We start from the raw sequence: 18,623 nt of genomic DNA on the forward strand, positions 1-18,623 counted from the left end.
GAGTGCAGAGTCTGAAGGGAGGGGGCCTGAGCCCTTGGGTCAGTGGGAGTAGAGCCCGGGGGAGGGCAGGCTGCGGAGCCTTTGGATCAGTGGGTGTACAGCCTGAGGGTGGGGGCTCTTGGGCAGTGCCTGCAGAGCCAGGGGGGTTGCAGAGCCTGTGGGTGCACAGCTGGGGGGAGGGGGTCTGCAGAGCTCTTGGGTCAGTGGATGAACATCCGGTGGGGGGGGGGGGGGGGGCTCGGAGCCCCTGGGTCAGTTGATCTACGGCCGGGGGGGGGGGGTTCTGTTGAGGCCTTGGATCTGTGACTGCCGAGCTTGAGGGGAGGGGGGCTGCAGAGCCCTTGGGTCAGTGGATGCACATCCGGGGTGGGAGGGGCTGGGAGCCCCTGGGTCAGTTGATCTGGGGCCTGGTGGGAGGGCGAGGGGTCTGTTGAGGCCTTGGATCCGTGACTGAAGAGATGGGGGGCTGCTGAGCCCTTGGGTCAGTGGGTGCACAGTCGGGGGGGAGCTGCAGAGCCCTTGGCCCAGTGGGTGCACAGCCTGGGAAAGGGGGGGGGAGGGGGGAGGCTGCTGAGGCATTTGTCAGTGGTTGCAGTGCCTGGAGAGGGAGAGCTGAGGCATTGGCCAGTGGTTGGAGAGCCTGGAAGGGGAGAGCTGAGGCATTGGTCAGTGATTGCAGAGGCTGGAGGGGGAGAGCTGAGGCATTGGTCAGTGGTAGCAGAGCCTGGAGGGGGAGAGCTCAGGCATTGGTCAGTGGTTGCAGAGCCTGGAGGGAGAGAGCTGAGTCAGTGGTTGCAGAGCCTGGAGGGGGAGAGCTGAAGCATTGGTCAGTGGTTGCAGAGCCTGGAGGGGAAGGGCTGAGGCATTGGTCAGTGGTTGCAGAGCCTGGAGGGGAAGGGCTGAAGCATTGGTCAGGGGTTGCAGAGCATGGAGGGGGAGGGCTGAGGCAGTGGTCGCAGAGCCTGGAGGCAGAGACCTGAGTCAGTGGTTGCAGAGCATGGAGGGGGAGAGCTGAGGCATTGGTCAGTGGTCGCAGAGCCTGGAGGGGGAGAGCTGAGGCATTGGTTGCAGAGCCTGGAGGGGGAGAGCTGAGGCATTGGTCAGTGGTTGCAGAGCCTGGAGGGAGAGAGCTGAGGCATTGGTCAGTGGTTGCAGAGCCTGGAGGGAGAGAGCTGAGGCATTGGTCAGTGGTTGCAGAGCCTGGAGCTGAGGCATTGGTCAGTGGTTGCAGAGCCTGGAGGGAGAGAGCTGAGGCATTGGTTAGATGTTGCAGAGCATGGAGGGGGAGAGCTGAGGCATTGGTCAGTGGTTGCAGAGCCTGGAGAGGGAGAGCTGAGGCATTGGTCAGTGGGCGCAGAGCATGGAGGGGGGAGAGCTGAGGCATTGGTCAGTGGTTGCAGAGCCTGGAGGGAGAGAGCTGAGGCATTGGTCAGTGATTGCAGAGCCTGGAGGGAGAGAGCTGAGGCATTGGTTAGATGTTGCAGAGCATGGAGGGGGAGAGCTGAGGCATTGGTCAGTGGTTGCAGAGCATGGAGGGGGAGAGCTGAGGCATTGGTCAGTGGGCGCAGAGCCTGGAGGGGGAGAGCTGAGGCATTGGTCAGGGGTTGCAGAGCCTGGAGGGGGAGAGCGGAGGCATTGGTCAGTGGTTGCAGAGCCTGGAGGGAGAGAGCTGAGGCATTGGTCAGTGGTTGCAGAGCCTGGAGGGGGAGAGCTGAGGCATTGGTCAGTGGTTGCAGAGCCTGGAGGGGGAGAGCTGAGGCATTGGTCAGTGGTTGCAGAGCCTGGAGGGGGGAGAGCTGAGGCAGTGGTTGCAGAGCCTGGAGGGGGAGAGCCGAGGCATTGGTCAGTGGGCGCAGAGCCTGGAGGGAGAGAGCTGAGGCATTGGTCAGTGGTTGCAGAGCCTGGAGCTGAGGCATTGGTCAGTGGTTGCAGAGCGTGGAGGGGGAGAGCTGAGGCATTGGTCAGTGGGCGCAGAGCCTGGAGGGGGAGAGCTGAGGCATTGGTCAGTGGGCGCAGAGCCTGGAGCTGAGGCATTGGTCAGTGGTTGCAGAGCCTGGAGGGAGAGAGCTGAGGCATTGGTTAGATGTTGCAGAGCATCGAGGGGGAGAGCTGAGGCATTGGTTAGATGTTGCAGAGCTGAGGCATTGGTCAGTGGTTGCAGAGCCTGGAGGGGGAGAGCTGAGGCATTGGTCAGTGGTTGCAGAGCCTGGAGGGGGAGAGCTGAGGCATTGGTCAGTGGGCGCAGAGCCTGGAGGGGGAGAGCTGAGGCATTGGTCAGTGGGCGCAGAGCCTGGAGGGGGAGAGCTGAGGTATTGGTCAGTGGGCGCAGAGCCTGGAGGGGGAGAGCTGAGGCATTGGTCAGTGGGCGCAGAGCCTGGAGGGGGAGAGCTGAGGCATTGGTCAGTGGTTGCAGAGCATGGAGGGGGAGAGCCGAGGCATTGGTCAGTGGTTGCAGAGCATGGAGGGGGAGAGCTGAGGCATTGGTCAGTGGTTGCAGAGCCTGGAGGGGGAGAGCTGAGGCATTGGTCAGTGGTTGCAGAGCCTGGAGGGGGAGAGCTGAGGAATTGGTCAGTGGGCGCAGAGCATGGAGGGGGGAGAGCTGAGGCATTGGTCAGTGGTTGCAGAGCCTGGAGCTGAGGCATTGGTCAGTGGTTGCAGAGCCTGGAGCTGAGGCATTGGTCAGTGGTTGCAGAGCTTGGAGCTGAGGTATTGGTCAGTGGGCGCAGAGCCTGGAGGGAGAGAGCTGAGGCATTGGTCAGTGGCTGTAGAGCCTGGAGCTGAGGCATTGGTCAGTGGTTGCAGAGCCTGGAGGGGGAGAGCTGAGGCATTGGTCAGTGGGCACAGAGCCTGGAGGGAGAGAGCTGAGGCATTGGTCAGTGGGCGCAGAACCTGGAGCTGACGGATTGGTCAGTGGTTGCAGAGCCTGGAGCTGAGGCATTGGTCAGTGGTTGCAGAGCCTGGAGCTGAGGCATTGGTCAGTGGTTGCAGAGCCTGGAGGGAGAGAGCTGAGGCATTGGTCAGTGGGCGCAGAGCCTGGAGGGGGAGAGCTGAGGCACTGGTCAGTGGGCGCAGAGCCTGGAGGGGGAGAGCTGAGGCATTGGTCAGTGGTTGCAGAGCCTGGAGGGGGAGGGGTGAGGCACTGGTCAGTGGGCGCAGAGCACGGAGGGGGGGAGCTGAGGCATTGGTCAGTAGTTGCAGAGCCTGGAGGGGGAAGAGCTGAGGCATTGGTCAGTGGTTGCAGAGCCTGGAGGGGGAGAGCTGAGGCATTGGTCAGTGGTTGCAGAGCCTGGAGGGGGAGAGCTGAGGCATTGGTCAGTGGTTGCCGAGCACAGAGGGGGAGAGCTAAGGCATTGGTCAGTGGTTGCAGAGCACGGAGGGGAAGGGCTGAGGCATTGGTCAGTGGTTGCAGAGCACGGAGGGGAAGGGCTGAGGCATTGGTCAGTGGTTGCAGAGCCTGGAGGGGGAGAGCTGAGGCATTGGTCAGTGGTTGCAGAGCACGGAGGGGGAGAGCTGAGGCATTGGTCAGTGGTTGCAGAGCACAGAGGGGGAAGGGCTGAGGCATTGGTCAGTGGTTGCAGAGCACAGAGGGGAAGGGCTGATGCATTGGTCAGTGGGTGCACAGCCTGGGAAGGGGGAGGGGGAGAGCTGAGGCATTGGTCAGCGGTTGCAGATCCTGGAGGGAAGGGCTGAGGCATTGGTCAGTGGTTGCAGAGCATGGAGGGCTGAGGCATTGGTCAGTGGTTGCAGAGCCTGGAGGGGGAGAGCTGAGGCATTGGTCAGTGGGCGCAGAGCATGGAGGGAGAGAGCTGAGACATTGGTCAGTGGTTGCAGAGCATGGAGGGAGAGAGCTGAGGCACTGGTCAGTGGTTGCAGAGCATGGAGGGGGAGAGATGAGGCATTGGTCAGAGGTTGCAGAGCCTGGAGGGGGAGAGCTGAGTCATTGGTCAGTGGTTGCAGAGCCTGGAGGGGGAGAGCTGAGTCATTGGTCAGTGGTTGCAGAGCACGGAGGGGGAGAGCTGAGGCATTGGTCAGTGGTTGCAGAGCATGGAAGGCTGAGGCACTGGTCAGTGGTTGCTGAGCATGGAGGGGGAGAGCTGAGACATTGGTCAGTGGTTGCAGAGCCTGGAGGGAAGGGCTGAGGCACTGGTCAGTGGTTGCAGAGCCTGGAGGGAAGGGCTGAGGCACTGGTCAGTGGTTGCAGAGAATGGAAGGGGAGAGCTGAGGCATTGGTCAGTGGTTGCAGAGCCTGGAGGGAGAGAGCTGAGGCATTGGTCAGTGGTTGCAGAGCCTGGAGGGAGAGAGCTGAGGCATTGGTCAGTGGTTGCAGAGCACGGAGGGGGGGAGCTGAGGCATTTGTCAGTGGTTGCAGAGCCTGGAGCTGAGGCATTGGTCAGTGGTTGCAGAGCCTGGAGGGAGAGAGCTGAGGCATTGGTCAGTGGTTGCAGAGCACGGAGGGGGGGAGCTGAGACATTGGTCAGTGGTTGCAGAGCCTGGAGCTGAGGCATTGGTCAGTGGTTGCAGAGCCTGGAGGGGGAGAGATGAGGCATTGGTCAGTGGTTGCAGAGCCTGGAGCGGAGGCATTGGTCAGGGGTTGCAGAGCCTGGAGGGGGAGGGCTGAGGCATTGGTCAGTGGTTGCACAGCATGGAGGGGGGAGAGCTGAGGCATTGGTCAGTGGTTGCAGAGCCTGGAGGGAGAGAGCTGAGGCATTGGTCAGTGGTTGCAGAGCCTGGAGGGAGAGAGCTGAGGCATTGGTCAGTGGTTGCAGAGCCTGGAGGGAGAGAGCTGAGGCATTGGTCAGTGGTTGCAGAGCCTGGAGGGAGAGAGCTGAGGCATTGGTCAGTGGTTGCAGAGCCTGGAGGGAGAGAGCTGAGGCATTGGTCAGTGGTTGCAGAGCCTGGAGGGAGAGAGCTGAGTCAGTGGTTGCAGAGCCTGGAGGAAGAGAGCTGAGTCAGTGGTTGCAGAGCATGGAGGGGAGAGCTGAGGCATTGGTCAGTGGTTGCAGAGGATGGAGGGGGAGAGCTGAGGCATTGGTCAGTGGTTGCAGATCCTGGAGGGGGAGAGCTGAGGCATTGGTCAGTGGTTGCAGATCCTGGAGGGGGAGAGCTGAAGCATTGGTCAGTGGTTGCAGAGCATGGAGGGGAAGGGCTGAGGCATTGGTCAGTGGTTGCAGAGCATGGAGGGGAAGGGCTGAGGCATTGGTCAGTGGTTGCAGAGCCTGGAGGGGGAGGGCTGAGGCATTGGTCAGTGGTTGCAGAGGCTGGAGGGGGAGGGCTGAGGCAGGGGTTACAGAGGCTGGAGGGCTGAGGCAGGGGTTGCAGAGGATGGAGGGGGAGGGCTGAGGCAGGGGTTGCAGAGGATGGAGGGGGAGGGCTGAGGCAGGGGTTGCAGAGGATGGAGGGGGGGGGGCTGAGGCAGGGGTTGCAGAGCCTGGAGGGGGGGGGCTGAGGCAGGGGTTGCAGAGGATGGAGGGGGAGGGCTGAGGCAGGGATTGCAGAGGATGGAGGGGGGGGCTGAGGCAGGGGTTGCAGAGGTGGGGGTGGGGGGCTGAGGCAGGGGTTGCAGAGGATGGAGGGGGAGGGCTGAGGCAGGGGTTGCAGAGCACGAAGGGGGGGGCTGAGGCAGGGGTTGCAGAGGATGGAGGGCTGAGGCAGGGGTTGCAGAGCACGAAGGGGGGGGGCTGAGGCAGGGGTTGCAGAGCACGAAGGGGGGGGGGCCTGAGGCAGGGGTTGCAGAGGATGGAGGGGGAGAGCTGAGGCAGGGGTTGCAGATCCTGGAGGGGGGGGGGGCTGAGGCATTGGTCAGTGGTTGCAGAGGATGGAGGGGGAGAGCTGAGGCAGGGGTTGCAGAGCCTGGAGGGGGGGGGGGGCTGAGGCAGGGGTTGCAGAGCCTGGAGGGGGGGGGGGCTGAGGCAGGGGTTGCAGAGCCTGGAGGGGGGGGGGCTGAGGCAGGGGTTGCAGAGCCTGGAGGGGGGGGGGCTGAGGCAGGGGTTGCAGAGCCTGGAGGGGGGGGGGGCTGAGGCAGGGGTTGCAGAGCCTGGAGGGGGGGGGGGCTGAGGCAGGGGTTGCAGAGCCTGGAGGGGGGGGGCTGAGGCAGGGGTTGCAGAGGATGGAGGGGGGGGCTGAGGCAGGGGTTGCAGAGCATGGAGGGGGAGGGCTGAGGCAGGGGTTGCAGAGCCTGGAGGGGGGGGGCTGAGGCAGGGGTTGCAGAGGATGGAGGGGGAGGGCTGAGGCAGGGGTTGCAGAGGATGGAGGGGGGGGCTGAGGCAGGGGTTGCAGAGCCTGGAGGGGGAGGGCTGAGGCAGGGGTTGCAGAGCCTGGAGGGGGAGGGCTGAGGCAGGGGTTGCAGAGCATGGAGGGGGGGGGCTGAGGCAGGGGTTGCAGAGCCTGGAGGGGGAGGGCTGAGGCAGGGGTTGCAGAGCCTGGAGGGGGAGGGCTGAGGCAGGGGTTGCAGAGCCTGGAGGGGGAGGGGCTGAGTCAGTGGTTGCAGAGCATGGAGGGGGGGGGCTGAGGCAGGGGTTGCAGAGGTAGAGGTGGGGGTGGGGGGGGAGCTGAGGCAGGGGTTGCAGAGGTAGAGGTGGGGGTGGGGGGGGGAGCTGAGGCAGGGGTTGCAGAGGTAGAGGTGGGGGTGGGGGGGGGAGCTGAGGCAGGGGTTGCAGAGCCTGGAGGGGGGGGGCTGAGGCAGGGGTTGCAGAGGATGGAGGGGGGGGCTGAGGCAGGGGTTGCAGAGCATGGAGGGGGAGGGCTGAGGCAGGGGTTGCAGAGCCTGGAGGGGGGGGCTGAGGCAGGGGTTGCAGAGGATGGAGGGGGAGGGCTGAGGCAGGGGTTGCAGAGGATGGAGGGGGGGGCTGAGGCAGGGGTTGCAGAGCCTGGAGGGGGAGGGCTGAGGCAGGGGTTGCAGAGCCTGGAGGGGGAGGGCTGAGGCAGGGGTTGCAGAGCATGGAGGGGGGGGGCTGAGGCAGGGGTTGCAGAGCCTGGAGGGGGAGGGCTGAGGCAGGGGTTGCAGAGCCTGGAGGGGGAGGGCTGAGGCAGGGGTTGCAGAGCCTGGAGGGGGAGGGGCTGAGTCAGTGGTTGCAGAGCATGGAGGGGGGGGGCTGAGGCAGGGGTTGCAGAGGTAGAGGTGGGGGTGGGGGGGGGAGCTGAGGCAGGGGTTGCAGAGGTAGAGGTGGGGGTGGGGGGGGGAGCTGAGGCAGGGGTTGCAGAGGTAGAGGTGGGGGTGGGGGGGGGAGCTGAGGCAGGGGTTGCAGAGCCTGGAGGGGGGGGGCTGAGGCAGGGGTTGCAGAGGTGGGGGTGGGGAGCTGAGGCCCATCTGCTCCCTGTATTGCTGCTTCATCTACTCTACCTCTCCCAGCCCCACGGACTGCGCGCCCTCCTCGCCGTCTCTGCGCCTCCGCTCTCCCCCTCCACATCTCTTCCGCCACCTCCTACCCAAGCAATGGCTGATGGGGGGCAGCGCCCGGGGGGGCAGAGATCCGCTCCTGCACCAGCGGACTCAGCTCCCGGCCCCCGCGCAGACGCCCCCGGGGGGGCTCTGAGGCCGGTGACTCCCGCCCGGATCCCTCCCCGCCGCGGAGCCCGCACTCACCGCGGTCCCGGTGCGGCGGCGGCGGCGGCGGCTGCGGCTGCGGCTCCGGCTCGGCTCTGGCTCCAGCACCTCCGGCTCCGGCCAGTTTGACAGCAGCGGCAGGGAGGGGGCGGGGGAGGCGACGCGCCGATGACGGAGGTACGGCCCGGGTGGCGCCCGGTCTCTTGGCTGCAGAGGCCGCGGTGGGCGGAGCCCCTCCGCTAGAGAAGAACGTAATCACGTGCGACGCACCTGTACCGCGCGCACCGTCCCCGAGCCCTTCCGCCTGCCTCGAGCCCAGAGTGACAGGCCCACACCCACTGGCGGTTGAGCATCTCTGTGACGCGGTCACCTGAACCCGCCTACCCACGGAGGGCGGGGACGTGCAGCAGGTAAATAGGTCGCGGGGGGGGGGGGGGGGGGACGTGCATTAAATGGACGACGCAGCCAATCAACAGCCGGCAAGCGTTTCTTCCACCAATCGTACGCTAGCCTCTGCGACGGACTCCCTCCCGTTTCATAGGAAAAACACTACTGACAGGTGCTCTCGCAACCAATTACTAAAGAATCACTTTAGCCAATCCCACTACGTCGTGCTTTCACACAAACGTTAGATATGTCTTCGGGCTTATGATTGGTTCCGTACACCTGAGTTCTTGAGTTATCCTGCCACTGCAGTTATTAGAGATGGGAGGGCTTTAATAAAGCCAATAATAATGCACAGTCCGGGCATTAATGCAGAGACCGGTCAATAACGCACCCACCGGGTAATAACACGCACAAACCCTGCTCTTCATACCCTGCGGATGCAGGAGGTGCGCTTAATGCACAGGGAGCCAGGTCTGCACATAAAAAGAGCACCTTGAAGTATTTCCTACCTAGCAGAAGGAAGCTTTCGGTTCTATTAACACCGAAGGAGAGGATTCTCCGCGTCTTTCTCCGCTCCTTAATAACAGCAGCTTCAACGTGAAGTAAACAAGCATTGGCAAAGCCAATAGGTTGCACCTATGCTAATTCTATTGACTTAGTCAATTTTTTACATACTACAAAGTAGTCGAGCTGCTGTACAATATAACTTAAAGTTAAAAAAGCAAATATAGAGTTTCATTTTTTACAGTGCGTTTACTCGGTGGGAAAGGGGCAACGGTTTCCTTTCAAAGTAGTCAAACATTTTTTCCCTCTTTCAGGGACATGTAGGAGGTGACATACCAGCTCTCCTCATCTGCTGTTGATGTGGTGGGGGCGTCCTGGATCATCTGAACCAGACCATCCTTGGAATCATCTTTGCTGTTAGCTGTCACCGACACACACTGAAACAATTGTTTTGTGACCCAGCTCATATTTGTAAACTGCACCTGATCCAAACAAAATAAAATGCCTGTAATGGTAGCATAAAAACGATGAAAGGACGCAGGCGAGTAAGTCAAAGGATTACTTTATTCCTTCAAATAAAAGGAGCCCTCAGAGAAATTCGTCGTCCTGTGCTCACCGATCCAAACCGTCACGGTTGTCTGGATTGGAATGCCCAGCACGAGGAAAATCGAAGGGTAGAGTTTTAAACAACAACAAAACGTGAATGACATAACTGTGAGCTGACATCATAATATAGTTTACACTCGTGACAGATAACCAAATTACTCACTACAACTTCTTTCCCCTTTTGAAGAAGAAAAAAAAAAATATATAAATAAATTGATTAAGAAAGTACAATCAATAAAGAAGGAAATCTTTGTACCTAGTAGGTACAGAAACATTACGTGAAGATCTGTTTGCCTTTCCACATGACAAATTAACATTTCCTGTGTCAGATAATGTGTCTAGACTGCTTTGAACTTGACTAGCAGCACATGCTTGTGAATCATGATCACCGTTGATTTGCACATCAGAGAACATGTTTGGTTGAGTAACCAGTGGTTCATTAGTATCATGCAAAACGTAGGGAGCATTAGAGTGACAAGGAGAAGCATCAACAGTTCTGTTATGGGAACAAGTGACATCAAAAGGCCAATTTAATAAATCACCTGAATCATTGCCTTGCAAGTTCTTGTGAGCCAAAATGCTACAAGCCTGTTCCTGAGTAAGTTTGACCAAACATCTCTTGCTCCACCATCCTTTTTTATCCAACAAAAGACAGCCTTTAGAGACTTTTAAAACACGCACAGGATGGGAATAAATAGAAGCACCTTTTTTTACTTTCACAGGGCTTTTGATCATAACCCAATCTCCAATACAGAAATGTTGATCTTTAGTCCGATGTATAGAATCAAAATAGATTTTATGCAAACTTTGTTTATGTGTAGTATTAGAAATCAACGTATTCCTATCTTTACAAGCATAGCAACTAGGTTTACTGTTCAAATCTTTAATCCAGTCAGGGCAAACATTGGATCTAGGATCTCTTTTTCTTAGTAGGCGAAAGGGTGAAATGCCAGTAGTGGAGTGTGGAGAAATTAAATAAGACCATAACTTTTTCTTCAAGAATTCTTCCACTGGTGTATTAATAGCAATGGCTGTTTGTATCCCCTCCTTCATGAATCTATTCATTCTCTCCACAAGTCCATTGGAAGAAGGGGAATACAGAGCAACCTTAAAATGAGTGATATGGTTTGTTAACAAGAAGTTACTCATTTGAATTGATGTGAATTGTGATCCATTATCCGTTACAATTTCCTTGGGTGTCCCTTCAATATTAAAAATTTTGCTTAAAAACTTTATAACTGATGTGGTGTTAGTAACGGACGTGAAGTCAAAATATACCCATTTGGAATGATAATCTATCAAGACAAAAATATACTTTTTGTCAGAAGGTAAAAGATCAAAGGGACCTGCTATGTCCAAAGCAACTTTACTCCAAGCTTCATTAGGGATCGGGACAACATGCAAAGATGTATGAGTGGTTTTCCAATGCTTGTCAGACATGAGACATGTTTGACATTTATCAACCCAATGAGAAACATTTGAGTCCAAAGATGGCCACCAGAAATACTGTTTTAAAATTCTACACGTTTCTCCTACTCCTAAATGTCCTTCATGAGCCGCTTCAATAAGTTTATTGCGCAGCAAGGTAGGTGGAATACAAACATCAGCACGCATCAAAATACCTTTAACTAAGGATAGCTCAGTAGCTACCTGTGCAAAGGGTTTTAACGGGGAGGGAAGTGAACGCTCCTTGGCCCAACCTTTTTTTACAAAACTAATGGCTGCTTGCAGAATTTCATCCTTCTGTGTAGCCTCAAACCATTCTCTATAACGTATAACACCTAAGGATTCCACCATATCTTCAATATTAGCCACAACACATTCAACTTCATCATGACAGTCCTCTAATGTGTTATTTTGCAAAGGCATTCTGGATAGACAATCAGCCCTGATATTACGACCTCCAGAAATGTATCTCATCACAAAATTGAATTCTTGTAAACGAGACAAGAGCCTAACCAATCTTGTAGAAGCCTTGCCTGTTCCATTGCCATTCAGTAGGTGTAATAACGGTTTATGATCAGTAAAAATTTCAAAATGTGTACCCCACAAAAATGTTTTAAACTTTTCCACTGCCCAAGAACAGGCAAAGGCTTCTCTTTCAATTGTACTGTAATGAGACTCTGCTTGTTTGAGACTTCTGGAAGCAAAACCAATTGTATGTTCTTTGCCTGAAATCCATTGACATAGTACAGCACCTAAACCATGTTGACTGGCATCAACAGTGAGGTAACATTTCTGACCTGAAGCGTAAGACGATAAACTAGGAGCATTAATAATCAATTTCTTGACATTCTGAAATGCTAAATCACAAGTGGTCTCCCAGTTGAAGGAAACACCTTTCCTAAGCAAGGAACGTAAAGGTTGAACTACTAGTGCATACCCAGGTACAAACCTGGAATAATATTCAGATAAACCAAGGAAGGATCTAAGAGCATCCTTATCTTTAGGAGGCGGAGCCTCAGCTATGGCTTGTGTAAGAGAAAACTTGGGTCTGATACATGTAGAGGTGATAGAATGACCTAAGTAGTCCAAATTATCAGATAGAAATTTGCATTTGTGATGACTCAAAGTGATCCCTACTTCTTTAAAGAGATTTAAAACCTTACGCAAAGTCACTAAGTGATCCTGAATAGTCTTAGAAAAGATAAGAACGTCATCTTGATAAGCTTGCACACCATCAATCCCTTTCAGAATGTGATCCATAAATTATTTTTAAACGCTGGCTGCCGAAGCCAAAGCAAAAGGTAAACGTAAAAATTTAAATGCTCCAAAAGGAGTGACAAAAGTAGTAAGATCACATGACTCTGGTGCTAAAGGAATCTGATGATATGCAGACTTTAAATCCAAAAGGCTAAAAATCTTGGCACCCCCAATGTTAGCAAGAAGATCTTGAATTTTAGGAAGTGGGTGACAATCAACTACAATGTTCTTATTCAGTGAGCGTAAGTCTGCACATAATCTGATCTCATTATTCTTCTTGCGGACAACCACAATGGGACTAACCCACTCAGAGGAATCTGTGGCTGAAATGACACCTTCCAAAACCAATTTATCCAACAATTTGTTTAGATCATCCCTAACACTCAAAGGAATCGATCTAACTTTGTGTGCAATAGGAATTGCATTTTGTTTGAGTTTTATAACATGTTCAAACTTTGTAATCTTACCAATTTTGGAATCAAAGACTTCTCGGAAATTTTCTAACAGCATTTGTAACTCAGAGTCTTCTAGTTTATCAGAAACTAGAGCAATTTGAGAATCATTCAGCTGTACTGGATTTTCAGAACCAGGAACCAACTTTAACCCCATTTTCGCTAAATCTTGCCAGCCGACAATGTTTTTACCTTTCAGTGCCACATATATTTTGGTAACTACTTGTCTACCCAAACATGAAACAGATTCAATAAAATAGCCTAACATATCGATGTCATTGTCTCCATAAGCTTTTGATGATATATCTGTTTCCAGTAATTGAACTTTGGGAAACCAGAGTTTGTAGTATAATTGATCTGAAATGATGGTGACAGGTGCACCAGAGTCTGCCATCATATTTAAAGAACAATCACCAATCATAACCTGACAAAAAGGACCTTTAACAATGACCTGATGTTGAGGAGAAACCACAGTTTCAACTGTCAAAACCATCTTCTGAAAATCATTTTGCACGCAATCAACACTGTCCTGAACTAGTACATTGCTTACTTGAAGAACATTTTTAGCTTTGCAGACTGCCTGAAAATGACCTATCTTGTGACATTTTAAGCATTTCTTACTTGCAGCCGGACATTTGGGACTATTAGCAACATGAGAATTTGAGCCACATCTATAACATACTGTGTTTGACTTCCTAAATAAAGGTTTGCTGGCCTTATTTTTAATTAAAAGAGCATTGACTGTCTCTGTTTCATGCATTGAATTCACAAAAGAACTACAAGAAGTGTCATTGGAAATGTATTTGGAAGAAATCATGGCCCGTTCAATCCCTTTCGCTATATCAATAACTTCAGCAAGAGAGGGATCCCTACAACTCAAAATTCTTTCTTGTATTTTTTTAGAGTAACAGCTATAAACAAACTGATCTCTAATATAGGTGTCCAATGCTGGTCCAAAATTACAGTTTGATGCCAAATTTCTGAGAGCAGATATGTACTCTTCCACAGTTTCATCTACTTTTTTTTTTCTTTTCATGAAATTAAAACGTTCTAGCATCACATTGGGTTCTTCTAAAAATTTCTTATTGAGTCTCTGAATTGCCTCAGTGTAAACAGTCCAATTATCACCATCACCAGAAGGAGGATTGAGTACAGGAAGATTGTCAAATATTTGTTGTCCCTCAGTGCCAAGATAGCTAAATAGTAATGCCAATTTTCTTTTTGGGCTGTAATTCTCTGCATCAATTGCTGTCACAAAATTCTCAAAAGAACGATACCAAATCTTCCAAGGTATTTTAGGTTTACCAGGTAATGGCAGAAAAGTAGGTAATTGTACAAACTGATGTGCAGTAGCCATGTCACAAGAAGCAAAATGTTAAAAAATTAAATGTTGTGACGAGACCTTGGACATACAAGGCAGAGGTGAAATCCAAAATTGAAAGTATTTAAAACGGAGAGTAATATATATGTATATATATATATCCCAATTCAAGATGACCGCCAAGCTTGACTTCGTGACATCACTGTTCATATGAGAAGAATCAGCATGAAGGGACTTCCCCAGGAGGGAGCTAAACAAACATGACAGTCATACCTCAAGGAGTTGAGTTCCCTGGTGCTCTCTTTTTTTTTTTAGGCACAGCTATCACAAAGCAGCAAGGAAAAAAATAATAATAATAATAAATAAAAAGAGGCTTGAAAGCACTTCAAGAAGAATCCCAGAAGCGAAAGTGCTTCAAATCCGAATAATTACTGTGCATTCTGATCCGATGGGCTCCTGCTGAAACACCATCCTCGTCGCCAAATGTAATGGTAGCATAAAAACGATGAAAGGACGCAGGCGAGTAAGTCAAAGGATTAGTTTATTCCTACAAATAAAAGGAGCCCTCGGAGAAATTCGTCGTCCTGTGCTCACCGATCCAAACCGTCACAGTTGTCTGGATTGGAATGCCCAGCACGAGGAAAATCGAAGGGTAGAGTTTTAAACAACAACACAACGTGAATGACATAACTGTGAGCTGACATCATAATATAGTTTACACTCGTGACAGATACCCACCCACCCAGCCTTCTTCTGGGTAGTAGCACATAACACCAGAAAACCCCACCAAAAGCAAAGCGACAATCAACACAGCACACACAGCAGCCAAGCAAACACTGTGCAGAACTTGCTCTCAGCAGTTCTGTTTACAGAACAGACAGAAATAAGCAATAAAAGATAAAGCAGTGGCACGGGTCAGTGGATGGGTCAAGCAATGGGTGGGCAAGCAATAAAGGAATCCCAATGGGAAAACACGTTTTGGGACAACCCCCCACCCTCCCCTTTTCTCTCCCTGCTTGACGAATCACTCTGAAACTTCAAAACAGCAGCTGAAGTGAACGGTGTACTAGTTCTGACATTTTTTTGAAGATTCAATAAACGGTGTCAAAGTTATTGGCAAAACAATGCTTTTGTTTAAATATGTGCGTGTGTGTGTATATATATATATATATTCTTTTTATTCATTTTGTTCTCCCTCATTCCATTCCCAAATGGATGTATTGAGGATTATGTCACTGAAGTTTTTTGAGAGACAACCTTGAAAGGCAAACTGCAGCAACATCGTTGAGGCTGGGAAGATACTCTAGCATGAAACTGTGACCTTCTAGTCCTAACCACCACTTGGAAATACGTGATGAGGATAACTCGATCCATTTGATGGAAAATGCTGAGATTAAAGGTTTATGGTTAGTGCGTTCTATGAAAGGTATGGCCCATAAGTAAAAAGGGAAGTGTCAAATGGCCTAGAAACAGGCCACTGCCTATCTTTAAATAACTGAATGCATTCAGGACTTGGAGTCAAAGGCACTAACATGTTCTTCTCCATCCACAACTTGCAACATTGTGACTCCAAGACCCTTTAAATAGCACCCGTGGTGAAAAGAGAACCTGAAGTGTGTGCCTTACTAATACAGTCTCCGATTTCATTGAAATACCTCTGATGCTCAGTGGACCATAAGAAATACTCTTTGATTATGAATATGGATTTCAAGGGAAAGCCCACACAGGCAATGTGTTTTTTTACAATCTTGGCATAGTATTCTGCAAGACCAAGGAAACATTCTTCTGGTGGTCATTCTGACCCTGGCGGTCTTTGACCGCCAGGGCGGAGGACCGCGGGAGCACCGCCGACAGGCCGGCGGTGCTCAAATGGGGATTCCGACCGCGGCGGTAAAGCCGCGGTCGGACCGGCACCACTGGCGGGGTCCCGCCAGTGTACCGCGGCCCCATTGAATCCTCCGCGGCGGCGCAGCTTGCTGCACCGCCGCGGGGATTCCGACCCCCCCTACCGCCATCCAGATCCCGGCGGTCGGACCGCCGAGATCCGGATGGCGGTAGGGGGGTCGCGGGGCCCCTGGGGGCCCCTGCAGTGCCCATGCCACTGGCATGGGCATTGCAGGGGCCCCCGTAAGAGGGCCCCTACATGTATTTCACTGTCTGCTGCGCAGACAGTGAAATACGCGACGGGTGCAACTGCACCCGTCGCACAGCTTCCACTCCGCCGGCTCGATTCCGAGCCGGCTTCATCGTGGAAGCCTCTTTCCCGCTGGGCTGGCTGGCGGTCTGAAGGCGACCGCCCGCCAGCCCAGCGGGAAAGTCAGAATTACCGCCGCGGTCTTTCGACCGCGGAACGGTAACCTGACGGCGGGACTTTGGCGGGCGGCCTCCGCCGCCCGCCAAGGTCAGAATGAGGGCCTCTATTTCTTCTTTATTGTTGGGGACAGGCACTTTTCTCACAGCCTCTGTCAGGTTGTTTTTTGGTTTGATTCCATCTTTAGAGATGATGCAAAAGTGTGTCCAAATTATGTCACTGATCCCACACCAACCAGACTCTCTACTTTTCTGAAAGTTAATCCTGTATCTCTAAATCTCTCAAGAACACACCTCAATGTATTGTCATGCCCACTCAAACCTTCTACAAAACATCATCCTGAAAGTACACATTATTAACACCTTTTAGAACGTGCTGCATCATACACTGAAATATGGAAGCTGATGATGCTAGCCTAGAAGGCCTGAATCTGAACATATATTCAACTAAATGAGTGATTAGCTAGTAGGTGCCTATACAAGGATGGAGCTCTACTTGGTGGTAGACTGATGAGCTGTCAATTACACTTAATGATGTGGACTTGATCACAAAGCTGAGTAAATCATCAATTTTGGGAAGGGGATGCCTATCTACTCTACAAGGGGGATTGTAGTTCCCTTAGAGTGACACACATTCTAATTCCTTTGCCATCTCCCTTTTTACAGGCAAGGACTATTGCAGAAAACTACTCCGAAGGTTCAGGTGTTCAATCAGTCCCTCACCCACTAATCTCTTCAACTCATCTTTAAGAGGTTTCATAATCGGAAAGGGAATTGGAGGGACTTTTCATGCACAGAGAGCAGCATTTCTCTTCAGATTGATTTGTGCTGAATTTTGTTTAACAAACATAACTAATCGAAAAACACACTGGGAAATCTTTTATATATCCCCATTCCCTAAACTTCTTTTTACCAAGAGGGCAATATCAGCACCTTTGAATTTTAATTTGATCGGCAATTCTTTTTGGTGTCTCCACACATGTAAGCTGGACACCTGTTGTTTAACATACACCTTCCCAAATGTAGATCTGTCTTTGAGATTGACATGCTTAACTAACATTCCAATGAGAGAATGAGATCCCTGTTGTGTCACCTGGGAATGATATCTATGACATCTGCGGTTTCAAGGTTATAGTCCTCTTTTGTGGGAAACACATCTTAAACCTTCTGCCAGTGAAAGTAAAAAGTGAACAAGCACCAGTATAGACTTCTACTTCTAGATCATCAAGCAAAATCTCACATTTAGGGAACTTCGCCTTTTCTCTGTTGTCCGTAACCTGGAAAACTAGCTCATTAATCCCTTCATCTAAATTCATCTACATTTATTTGCTTTGTGGTTTGATCCTTGCAAATACAGGCAAAGTGCCTTTTTCCATGTTTTATGCATGTAGCGGTTTTGGCATGACAAAGAATTGCTATTCACCAAATACCCAGGGTTATTACATCCGAAGTGCTTCATTTTTGGGCAGCCACATCATGTTAATTGAACTAGAGTCACAGACCTTTTTGGAGTTTTTCTTTCTTCCTTTTCTTAGCAAACAAAAACAGGCTGCTTATTGGATACTTCCATCTCTTTGATACGTGAAGCAGTGTGTTCAATGCTAGGATTGTTAGTATTTCTTAAAATTTGGACTCTGGTGAGTGAGTCGTAGAGATCTCCAATTTAACTATACCTTATTGTTATGTTTTAATTTTATCCTTGAGTGCAGTTAGAAATGGTGTCTCTAGTTGGCAGTAGTTTCCATGCTGTTCAAGTAGGGACCTTCCCTGTAGTCAGGCTAAGGGAGCCACACAGCTAAAATAACCCCTGCTCACCCCTTGGTAGCTTGGCACAACCTTGGTAGCTTGGCACGAGCAGTCAGGCTTATCTCCGAGGCAATGTGTAAAGTATTTGTGCACACACGCACACACACACACACACACACACACACAGTGAAAACAACACAAAAGTACTCCACATCAGTTTGGAAAAATAGTGAATATGTATCTGAATAAAATAGGACCAAAACAACAAAAATCCAACATAAACAAGTAAAGATATATTTAAAAAAAAAGTTGAAATGATTCTTAATCCATAGGAATCAATGATTCTATCTTTTTAGCACAAACTACCTCAGATGTGTCAAAAACAAAGACAATGTGGGCCACCGGGAAGGTGAAGCACTGAAATGCAAAATGATGTGTCAGTTTCTTATTGTCACTATAGTTTAGTGACTCCATATTCCAATCTAGATTGGCACACTGGACCCCCCCTTATAAGTCCCTAGTATATGGTACCTAGGTACCCAGAGCATTAGGGTTCTAGGAGATCCTCATGGGCTGCAGCATTTCTTTTGCCACCCATAAGGAGCTCATACAAACCTTTCATCAGCCATTTTTCACTGCACCAGGTAACTTACAAGTCACCTATAGTATAACCTTCATTTACTGAAGGCTAGGTGCAAATGTACTGTGTGTGAGGGCACCCTTTCACTAGCAACGTTGTCCAAGGCCAATTCCCCAGACTTTGTGAGTGCGGGGACACCATTATAAGTGTGCACTACATATATGTCAATACATATATGTAGCTTCACAGTGGTAACTCTGAATATTGCCATGTGAGGTTACTAAGATTATGGAATTGAACCCCCAATCCAAATCTGGTATTGGTGGGCCAATTCCATGCACCCTGGGGGCTCCACCATGGACCCCGAGTACTGCCAAACCAGCTATCTGAGGTTTCTACTGTAGCCCCAGCTGCTGCCATCTCACAGACAGGTTTCTGCCCTCCTGGGGATTGAACAGCTCAATCCAGGAA

The 18,623-nt window shown here is 51.4% G+C and overlaps 1 protein-coding gene across 14 annotated transcripts in view; it reads right to left on the reverse strand.

Moving 5' to 3' along the window:
- Nucleotides 1-7,921, reverse strand: part of MADD (MAP kinase activating death domain) — a 639,440-nt gene extending 631,519 nt beyond the window's left edge. For 5 of the 14 annotated variants that reach the window (XM_069221631.1, XM_069221633.1, XM_069221636.1 and 2 more), the window contains exon 1: nt 7,583-7,896. The gene's annotated coding sequence lies outside the window, so the exon portion shown is untranslated. Of the gene's footprint in view, nt 1-7,582 lie in introns of all 14 variants that reach the window. The other 9 variants (XM_069221639.1, XM_069221632.1, XM_069221641.1 and 6 more) reach the window with 4 other exon arrangements.
- Between the last annotated feature and the right edge of the window lie 10,702 nt (nt 7,922-18,623).

The sequence above is a fragment of the Pleurodeles waltl genome, chromosome 3_1, assembly GCF_031143425.1.
Source record: "Pleurodeles waltl isolate 20211129_DDA chromosome 3_1, aPleWal1.hap1.20221129, whole genome shotgun sequence".
NCBI classification, from domain to species: domain Eukaryota; kingdom Metazoa; phylum Chordata; class Amphibia; order Caudata; family Salamandridae; genus Pleurodeles; species Pleurodeles waltl.